Raw genomic sequence first — 8,789 nt, 5'->3', positions numbered from 1 at the left:
TTTGGATAATGTTTAAATAAGGCTGGGAGGGAAAGGGTTAATTAATACTGCTCAGTGCTTTCTGTGTGCCAGGAATTACAGAGATTCAGAGACCCGATCCATGGTGTTCAGCAATCACAAGACAGAACACACAGACAGGACCGAGGCACAGATGCAACCTCAGGGCCTTGGCAGGAGGAGGAGTCTGGGAACCACTTCCCTTAGCAGTTCTGCTGTCACATGTAAGGTATAATCAGGACCAGAAAACGTTTCTTTCCTCTTCAAGAATAGATCCAAGGTTTTATATCTTGAAATGTAACCTTATTCAATCTTCATACTCCAACATTCTAATCTCATCAGGTCATCAGATGAAAACATGGTTTAATCCATAGATATGTGCTTCCCTGGCAGATTTTTTGAGTGGCTGTTTCATAAATTTAGCCATGCATTAAAAGGAGCAACTCAGGGGACCACTCACATCTGGTTTTTGACACGGGGACATAGATTTCCAGTGAACCTAAAATACACACTGTGGTCACAGCACTGGGCCTTGAATATTCAAAACAGGAGGGCACATCAACAAGCCCGCCATCGCTCTGCACGGCGGTGAGGGTGATAATGAATGAGTTGAAAATTGTACTCATCTTTCAGATACCTGCAATGCCACTTATAAGGGAGACATGATGCAATCAGAATAGGCAAGTTTGATACACAGAACTCTTCTACTTCTGTTTTTATGTGACGATACAGTTCCATTTTCTATATGCCTCCTTCCCACAGATTGATCATTCCAGCAGAGACAGTGCCTGGGAATACCCTCATGGAGAACGGGGCCTCAGGCTGCCTTCAGCTTGTCCCTCTGCGACTTCCACCATCTGGAACAACTAGCTTCATATTGGCCACCTGCTGTCTTGAAAGAACACACGTGTCCATGACCCGGGCCTCAAATGAGCATGTGTCCACACCCGCTGCCTTCCAGGAACATGGTGGTTCACACCTGCCTCCTCCAATGAACCTGGGTGTCCACACTTCCTGCCTCCAATGAAGACTCGTGTTCACCATCTTTTTGCCTCTAAGGAACACTCATCTTCCTATCTTCCCTCTTGAATAACCGAAGCTGGGTTGCTGTCCTCCACTCGCCATGCCTTGAGCTGTTTGACCAAGCCCTCTGCTCCTCTTAATGACTATAGCAGGAAAACCATGACTTTTATACTTGGATCTGGTTTTCAGCCTTATCCACCACTTACCAGCTATCTGATCATGAGCATATATTTATGAATTTTGTAAAATAGGGGTAATAATACTTATCTTATAATGCTATTGCAGAATTAAACCAGAAAAAGTGTGAAGAGTGCACAGTCACACCCGGGCTTCAGTATAGGTAGTCTACCTCCCCCATTTTCTATTACTTTTTCCAATTAACACTTGTTTTAGTTCCTAGGGCTACCATGACAATTTACCACAAACTTGGTGGCCTAAAACAAGAGAAATTTGTTGTGTCCTATTATAGAGGCTAAAAGTCCAAAATGAAGATGTCTGCAGAGCCATGCTGTGTCTGACAGGTGTCGGGGAGATTGCTTCCCTGCCTCTTCCTAACTCCCGGTATTGCAGCAATCCCGCTTTCCCTGACTGTGGCTGCAACTCTCCAGTGTCTGTCTCTGTCTTCACATGGTTTCTTCCTTCTGTACGTGCTTTTCCCTTCCTAGAAGGACTGGGAGGGAAGACCCAGTCTGGACAGTGTGATCTTCATGTCACCAATTACATCTACAAAGGCCCAATTTCCAAATAAGGCACATTCTGAGATTCCAGGCTGATAGGAATTTTGGTGGGACACTATTTAATCCACTCTAACACCGTAAGTTGCTATAACATTTTTGGAAGAACATGGGATTATTCCTTCTTAAAATCCCCAAATACTGTCAATGCATTAAAAGCCTACAAATATCTACTAAAATGCTTATTTTTTTTCTCCTTAAGAAATATACAATTTGACGTTTTCATCACTATTAAAGTGTTAGTGACCTACTGTTGCGATTTTAATGGTGCAAAATATTCTTTCACGCCTCTGTGTAGGCCATCTGGCTTGCTGGACAGGTTTCTGCTTAGTGTGAATGTCATTATCAGGTTACAGATCCGTGGAAAGGTTTCAAGACAACTCAAATCCTGGGATCTGTGATGTGCCACCATCACTTTCAAAAGATTAACTTTTTTTCAAACTGTTTTAGGAACAAATCATAAGAATCAAATGTTTCTCATTTGTTGTTTTACTATAAGTTGATACTCTTTAAAAATAAGAGTTCGAAAAAAAATGAGCGGATAAACCCATATTTCAATTACCAAGCAAGATTTCATGTTTGTCACTATCTTTATTAAATATAAAAAACCCCATTACAATACATTTAATATCAGAGTTATAGGATCTTGAAAATAAAAGAATTTTAAAGATACTGACTTCAGTCTCGTTGGTTTGCAGTTGAGAACACTGATGTCCTGGAGGGTTAAGTGGTGATTTTATAAGGTTACGGGGCTTGCCAAATGCAGAAACCACGTTAATATTCAACTTCCAGTCCTCAGCTCCTCTCTTCATACTGATATCTAACCTGTACATTAGATTTTTACAGAATCCTTCAAATTACTGCCATTGTCTCAAGAGGCTCAAAAAGCTTTTTTTTTTTATTTTTTATTTTTTTTATTGGCTACATTTCTCAATCTTTCCCTAGCACTAACTTATTCAATATGACTGGAAAAAATTATTTCTTAAATCATACTTAAATTATAACATTCTTGTTAAATAATATTTATTCAATCAGATTTTGCTTTATGCCCAATATTTATCCAGAGACTCTAGCATGAAATCTACCTGTAAACTAAATTCAATCCATTTTAAAACTTTCCTGTTTACTACAATCTTCCTGTCAGTTTGAACAACCGGTAAACAATAGTCACATAGACTTATAGATCATAGTTTTCTTTTAGACCTGTAAGGAACCAAACTGTAAAATCATCTATCTTTCTCACAAAATATACCTTTTCCCTAGGCACATGACCAAGTGCCTTGCTTCCTAAGTGACATTTTTAACAGATACACTCAAATATAAAAGACTTCCAGAAATCATTTGGAATCATTAGTGTTCATTTTTATGTAGCCACAACACAAGTTAATATAGTACCATAGAGAGAGAGAAAGAGAGAGAGAGAGACAGAGATTTCAGAGACTTGGTACCATATTTAAGTATTTCTTGAGTACCTACCATAGAATGAGTGTTCTGATATTTGTGGGGAAAAAATGAAAAAGATGTAAAATAATTTCTCCAAAAATATGGTCATGGGGTTATGGGCTGAATGTTTGTTTTCCCAAAAATTCATATGTTGAAGCTTTAACCCACCATGTAATGATATTTGGAGTTAGGACTTTGGGAGGTAATTAGGTTTAGATGAGGTCATGAGAATAATTTAAGCTTCGAAACTAAAATGAAGGACAGTAGTTAAAGAAACTATTTTCTAATTCACTAGTGTATTAGTTTCCTCTTGCTGTTGAATAGAGTACCACTAACTTGGCAGCTTATATAGAAATATATTACATTTTAAATTTGGTAGTGCTTTGTAGGGACAACTGAAAAATTACCCAGAGTCCTGTTTTAAAGGGCAGATGACCTCCCAACTTGTGTCAACAGCAACAAAATTCTATTACCTGCAGCAGTGATATTAAATACAAGAAAGACTTTATCATCATACTGCAAGCTCATTACGTTATTGAAGTGCTATAAGCCTCTCTTATTTCTGGGAGGTTTTGAATGTATGAAATTCTTCCGAGACATTTACAACCTCAACTTGAATGGGAAGAAACTATTGAAGATGCTAACTGGAATCTACTGGAGCTGTTTTTTAGGCATCTCAGCCACTTCAATGATTTCTGATGACACATAGACATTGGCTTTCATCTGAAACAGCTGTGGTATAAAGTTAAATTTATAAACACTGGCACCAGTTCTCAAATGCTGCCACCATAACCCCGATGTGAGGCTTGAAGCTTCCATGCTCACAGGATGACCACATACTAAACCGTAGCTGTTACTATAATTACTTTGCTAGCTGGAGAGCTGGCAAAGATATATGTAGTTACCTTTCTGAAGGCAACAGCTACTTTTAAGTGTAGTGTTTGAGTCATTCTCAGCTTCAAAAACATATATCTGGGAGCCTCAAATTGTCAGGCCTGTGTTCTTTAGTATTTTTGGGGAAAGAGATTACTTTTCCCTTTGCATTTGATCATAGCTTCAAAGCCTTGAATGGCTCTGGACGGCTGTTTACGAACTCGTTCAGAACACGTTCGTGAGTTACCACTGAAGAATACTGAGATCAGAAAAGACAACAATTTTCCATAAAGTGGCTCTTATAAAATCCGAATGTAGAATTTACCTTACTTTTCTCATCTGTATCATGCTGAGAAAAACACTACTTACCTCACTGAGTGGTTGTGAAGACCAAGGAGGCCAATAAATGTGGATTGTGTATTTGTTCACAGCACCTGCAACCACACGGTTCTTACCTTTCTGCCTACCCTTTCTGTCCTCAACCCTTCCACACGCACCTCCAGCATCACTTCAAGCAGTGGTCATTCAACAAATACATTCTGACCTTCTATTCTCTTCTTTCTTTTCACTCTTTCCCTCAACAATTTCCTCAATCTTAGATTTTTATGAATTAGTTAAGAGTACATATTTCTAACCTGCTTGCTTTTCCACTTGTCAATGGAACATTCAACTTGGATAGCCTGCATGTACAAAAACATATTTCAGATTGATTTCAGTATTCTCTCTCTAAAATAAAATTTTCAACCCCGGTGCATTGATTTGTTTTCATTAAGAAATGTAAGACATAATAAAAGTAGTCCTCATGGAAGGGAAGCAGACAATTCCTGAATCCTATTAGGAGGTTCGAGAGCCACCTCTGCCATGCACAGCCATCATCTCAGCCCATTTGAGGAGGTGATGCAATGGCAAAGAGACAATGAGAACCACTGAGTCAGGACTTATGCACGGGCTAGTGGGGACAGCTAGGGCTTATGTTCCTCTCCCCAAGGAAAGGCTTCTTCAAACTTACTGAAGACAGTGTTAAGAGACTTACCATGTAAAAACTGGAGGTATGTTAAGAAAGGGGAGGCTGATATCTCATTTCTCCTCGGTCTGCATTGATTTGTCAATTTGCCCTTCTGCTTATTTAAGCAAGAGAGGGCAAAGGGGCGGAGCAGTATGTGAGAGAAGGGGACAGTAGCAGTAAATCAGGCTGCACTCGTGCCACTTTGTGGCACAGGGGCGATTGGGTTTCATTTGGGTCAAGTGGCCCTGGTGGCAAATAAACTAGCTTAGATTGTTTTTCCACCTAAGAGAACAATCTTCAGGAAACCAGGGGAACCAGAGCGGAGAGTCACTGGAAGAAGCTAGCCAGGTACCATCTCCCAGGTTAGGTAAATGTGCGATGGGGGTTCCTGAGTGGTCTCCAGAAGCAAAACACACTGTTGTGTCACATGGGAGCAAGCATGCAGATGCTGGCCATAAAGATGGCATCAAATGCCAGTCTGGGTCAACCAGAAAATCAGGGAACGAAACAAAGAGAGTTCCTCTTTCCATCTTAGTCTCCAGCTTGTAAGAGGAGGAGAGGGAGGCATCTTGTGTTTCAGCCTTCCACTCCAAGTTGCTAATGTTTGAAGTATTGACTTAAGACCAAGCACCAATGTGCGAGTTGTCTTTCTAGTAATCTTCATAACAGCAAGTGATACTGAAGTATGAGAAAGGGAACTTTACCCAATTTACAGGCCCATGTTGCAGCATGAAGTTCCAAGCTCCATATATCCCTCTTCCCCCCGAATGCTCTGAATTTCCTTCTGTTTATTTTATCAGTACAAGGATGGAACCATGCATCTTCATGGTTTACTTCCATCAGGAATGAGTTCTGGAGGGGTGGGTGGCCACAGGAAATGATGGGGGGGGTGACGTTGAAGCAGGGGATGTCTCTGACAGGTCACCATGATTGGCATAAGCATTTACTGTCTCCTAAGCTTCCAAGATGATGCGTCCCATTTCTGGATGTATTCCCTCTCTTGATTAGATAATCAAAGGTGTTGTGCTATTGTTTTTTCAACTATCAGCTCTTGAACATACCTCTAAAGTCTACTGGTGTACTGTCTGAAATTTGATCATCTTTGTTCAGAAACAAGTTTATCTAAAACTCCTATGGAAGAAAGGAATCTTTCTGCATTTAGACACTTAAATATTATGTCTTTGAAAAAATTCCCTACAAGAGAACGTGATGATAGCCCAGCAGTAAACTTTTCAAGTTCTAATGCCTAGAAAAAAAGACAAAAGCCATGTTCATACACGAGTGCCCTGAGTCTGTCAAAGGCCCTGGACAACTGCCAGAGCTGAATAGCAGAAAATCCAGGAGTGCACGAATCACTGAAGCACGTTCACTGCTGTGTCTCAGACACTTTGTACAATAGGTCTCAAGTGGAGGCATGAGGCATTGTGATGTAGTAAGACTGACAAGCCAAAAACATCGAGACAATTTGTTGCAAAAAATAAATCTCTCCTCTAGCAACTTGGTATCCATTACTCCACAGCAGGCTGGTCCCTAGGTTCTTCTGCCAATGGGTCCTTACCCAGGCTTCTTCCCTGGCCTCTAATCTAACATTCCTGTTATAAACTGCTCTGAGCGTAAGGCTCTTCCTTATCACCTCTGTACCTTGTCTGCTTCCTCAGTCTGAACTCTGTTCCTCCCCCTTCCTCACCATTTTTGTTGCTTCTTCCACTGCCTCAGAGACCAAGCCAGGCTGCAGCTTCTCTGGGTGCCTCTCATGTGCCTGCCCACCAAAGCAGAGACCCCTATTCTACATGCTCCCCCAGCCCTGCCTCTCCCCTGGCTCCTGAAATCCTCTCACTGAATGGTCTGTGACCTCAGCTAAGTGAAGAACTCCTTATGGCCTTATGGCCAGGACCTGTGTTTCCCCATGGAGTGCCTGCACCTGGCAGAACCTCTGACATACGAGAAGCACTTGGTGAGTTTGGACAGATGCATGAACAGAAAGGCAATCTTGGAATTCATTGATTACGCTCATTCCTCGTTATGATGGTTGCATGGAGAATTGAGGCACAGTTCAGCTTTAGTTGGACAAGTATCACTGGCATCATTCATCCCATCATACATTTATCCCCCCTTTCTTTTGAGACGGAGTCTTGCTCAGGCTGGAGTGCAGTGGCATGATCTTGGGTAACTGTAACCTCCAACTCCCTGGTTCCAGCGATTCTCCTGCCTCAGCCTCCCAAGTAGCTGGGATTACAGGTACGCGCCACCACACCTGGCTAATATTTTTTGTATTTTTAGTAGAGACCAGTTTTCACCATGTTGGCCTGAATGGTCTTGATCTCCTGACCTCATGATCTGCCCACCTTGGCCTCCCAAAGTGCTGGGATTACAGGCGTAAACCACCACGCCCAGCCACATTTACCCCTTTCGTGGGAGTTACTGTGCTCATTCCCCTTAGTCGGAGAGAAATCAACTGAAAGTGGTGCTCCTAGATTGAAAATATAGCAAAGTCCCCCTTGACCAGGCATGTGGGCGATGACTGTGGCTGAACAGTGGTATATGAGCACAGAAAGGGGTTCAGAGGTCATGGGAACAAAAACAACCTGGAAGGTGCTTTGTTTCTGTGAACACCTCCAGAGTTCTTCCCTCTTGCAGCCATACGCACTGCTAAAAACAGGTGTCATTGCTCCTGCTAATTATAGAATTTTGATATAAATAACACTCAGCTGGCAGTTCAATTTGAGTTGGTAGCCTGGAATTTTTAACCTGAATGTAGGAGTCTTGTACAAAACTAAGTTTAAAATTGTTTGAGTGGAAATGCAAAAATCAAAGGGATAAATTCACATTGAAATATTGACAAGCAGTTTTCTGGTCCACATCTAGTTTTCTTGGGAAAAGGACGAAGGATGTTCCAGGCTATCATTCTGTCATCTTACTTGTAGGTGTTCCAGTGTGGGGACACTATACTCTCTCACTGTGAGAGATGACAGCTGGCCACTGCCTTCTATGTCCACCCCATTGTAACTGACCATCCAAGGACTCCCAGGTCTGGAGCTGCCAAAGGACCAGCACCAGGAGAGGGAAAACCCAGTCTTCTTGAGGTTGACTTCTCTTATGGGGTAGGAACGGGCCACATCCTTCATATAGAAAATTATATAATTTAATAAGGAATGATCTAACTCAGATTCTAGTTCTGTCTGTTTATTTGCCTGGTCATAACAACATAACAACTTAGGTTGGGCTGCCAACTGAGTGTTTGCCTGGGACCAGAGATTTCCTCCTGCGTATACCAGTGTTCCCTTACACCAAGTAGAAACTGATAAAAAGAAAAAAATAATAATTTCGAACATTGGAATTGGTACACTCTCAAAAATTAATATAGCATGCCAAAAGGAAGGCTTGAAGCCACTCCTCACGCTGTTGTTGAACTAGTTTTCTGAATGGTCATACCCCACCCACCTCAGCTTCTCTTCAACCTGCTCATCAAGCTGCTGCGACTGATCTTTGTATCTTTCTTTCTAAATTGTAAAATATTTCAAGTATAGAGCATAATAATCACCTACAAACTCAAGTGCTCAGATTTGATAAGCCTTAAAATTTAGAAAATCAGTGTTAGATTCCTGAGTTTTCTTAAAGAAAAGGGTTAAAAAGCCCATTAAAATCTAACCCCCTCCCTTCCCATAGGTAGTTAATTGCTCTTCTGAGGTTGAGAGACATGATTTCCACGCATG

The sequence above is a fragment of the Callithrix jacchus genome, chromosome 2, assembly GCF_049354715.1.
Source record: "Callithrix jacchus isolate 240 chromosome 2, calJac240_pri, whole genome shotgun sequence".
NCBI lineage: Eukaryota > Metazoa > Chordata > Mammalia > Primates > Cebidae > Callithrix > Callithrix jacchus.
Note: the sequence above shows the minus strand (reverse complement) of the source record.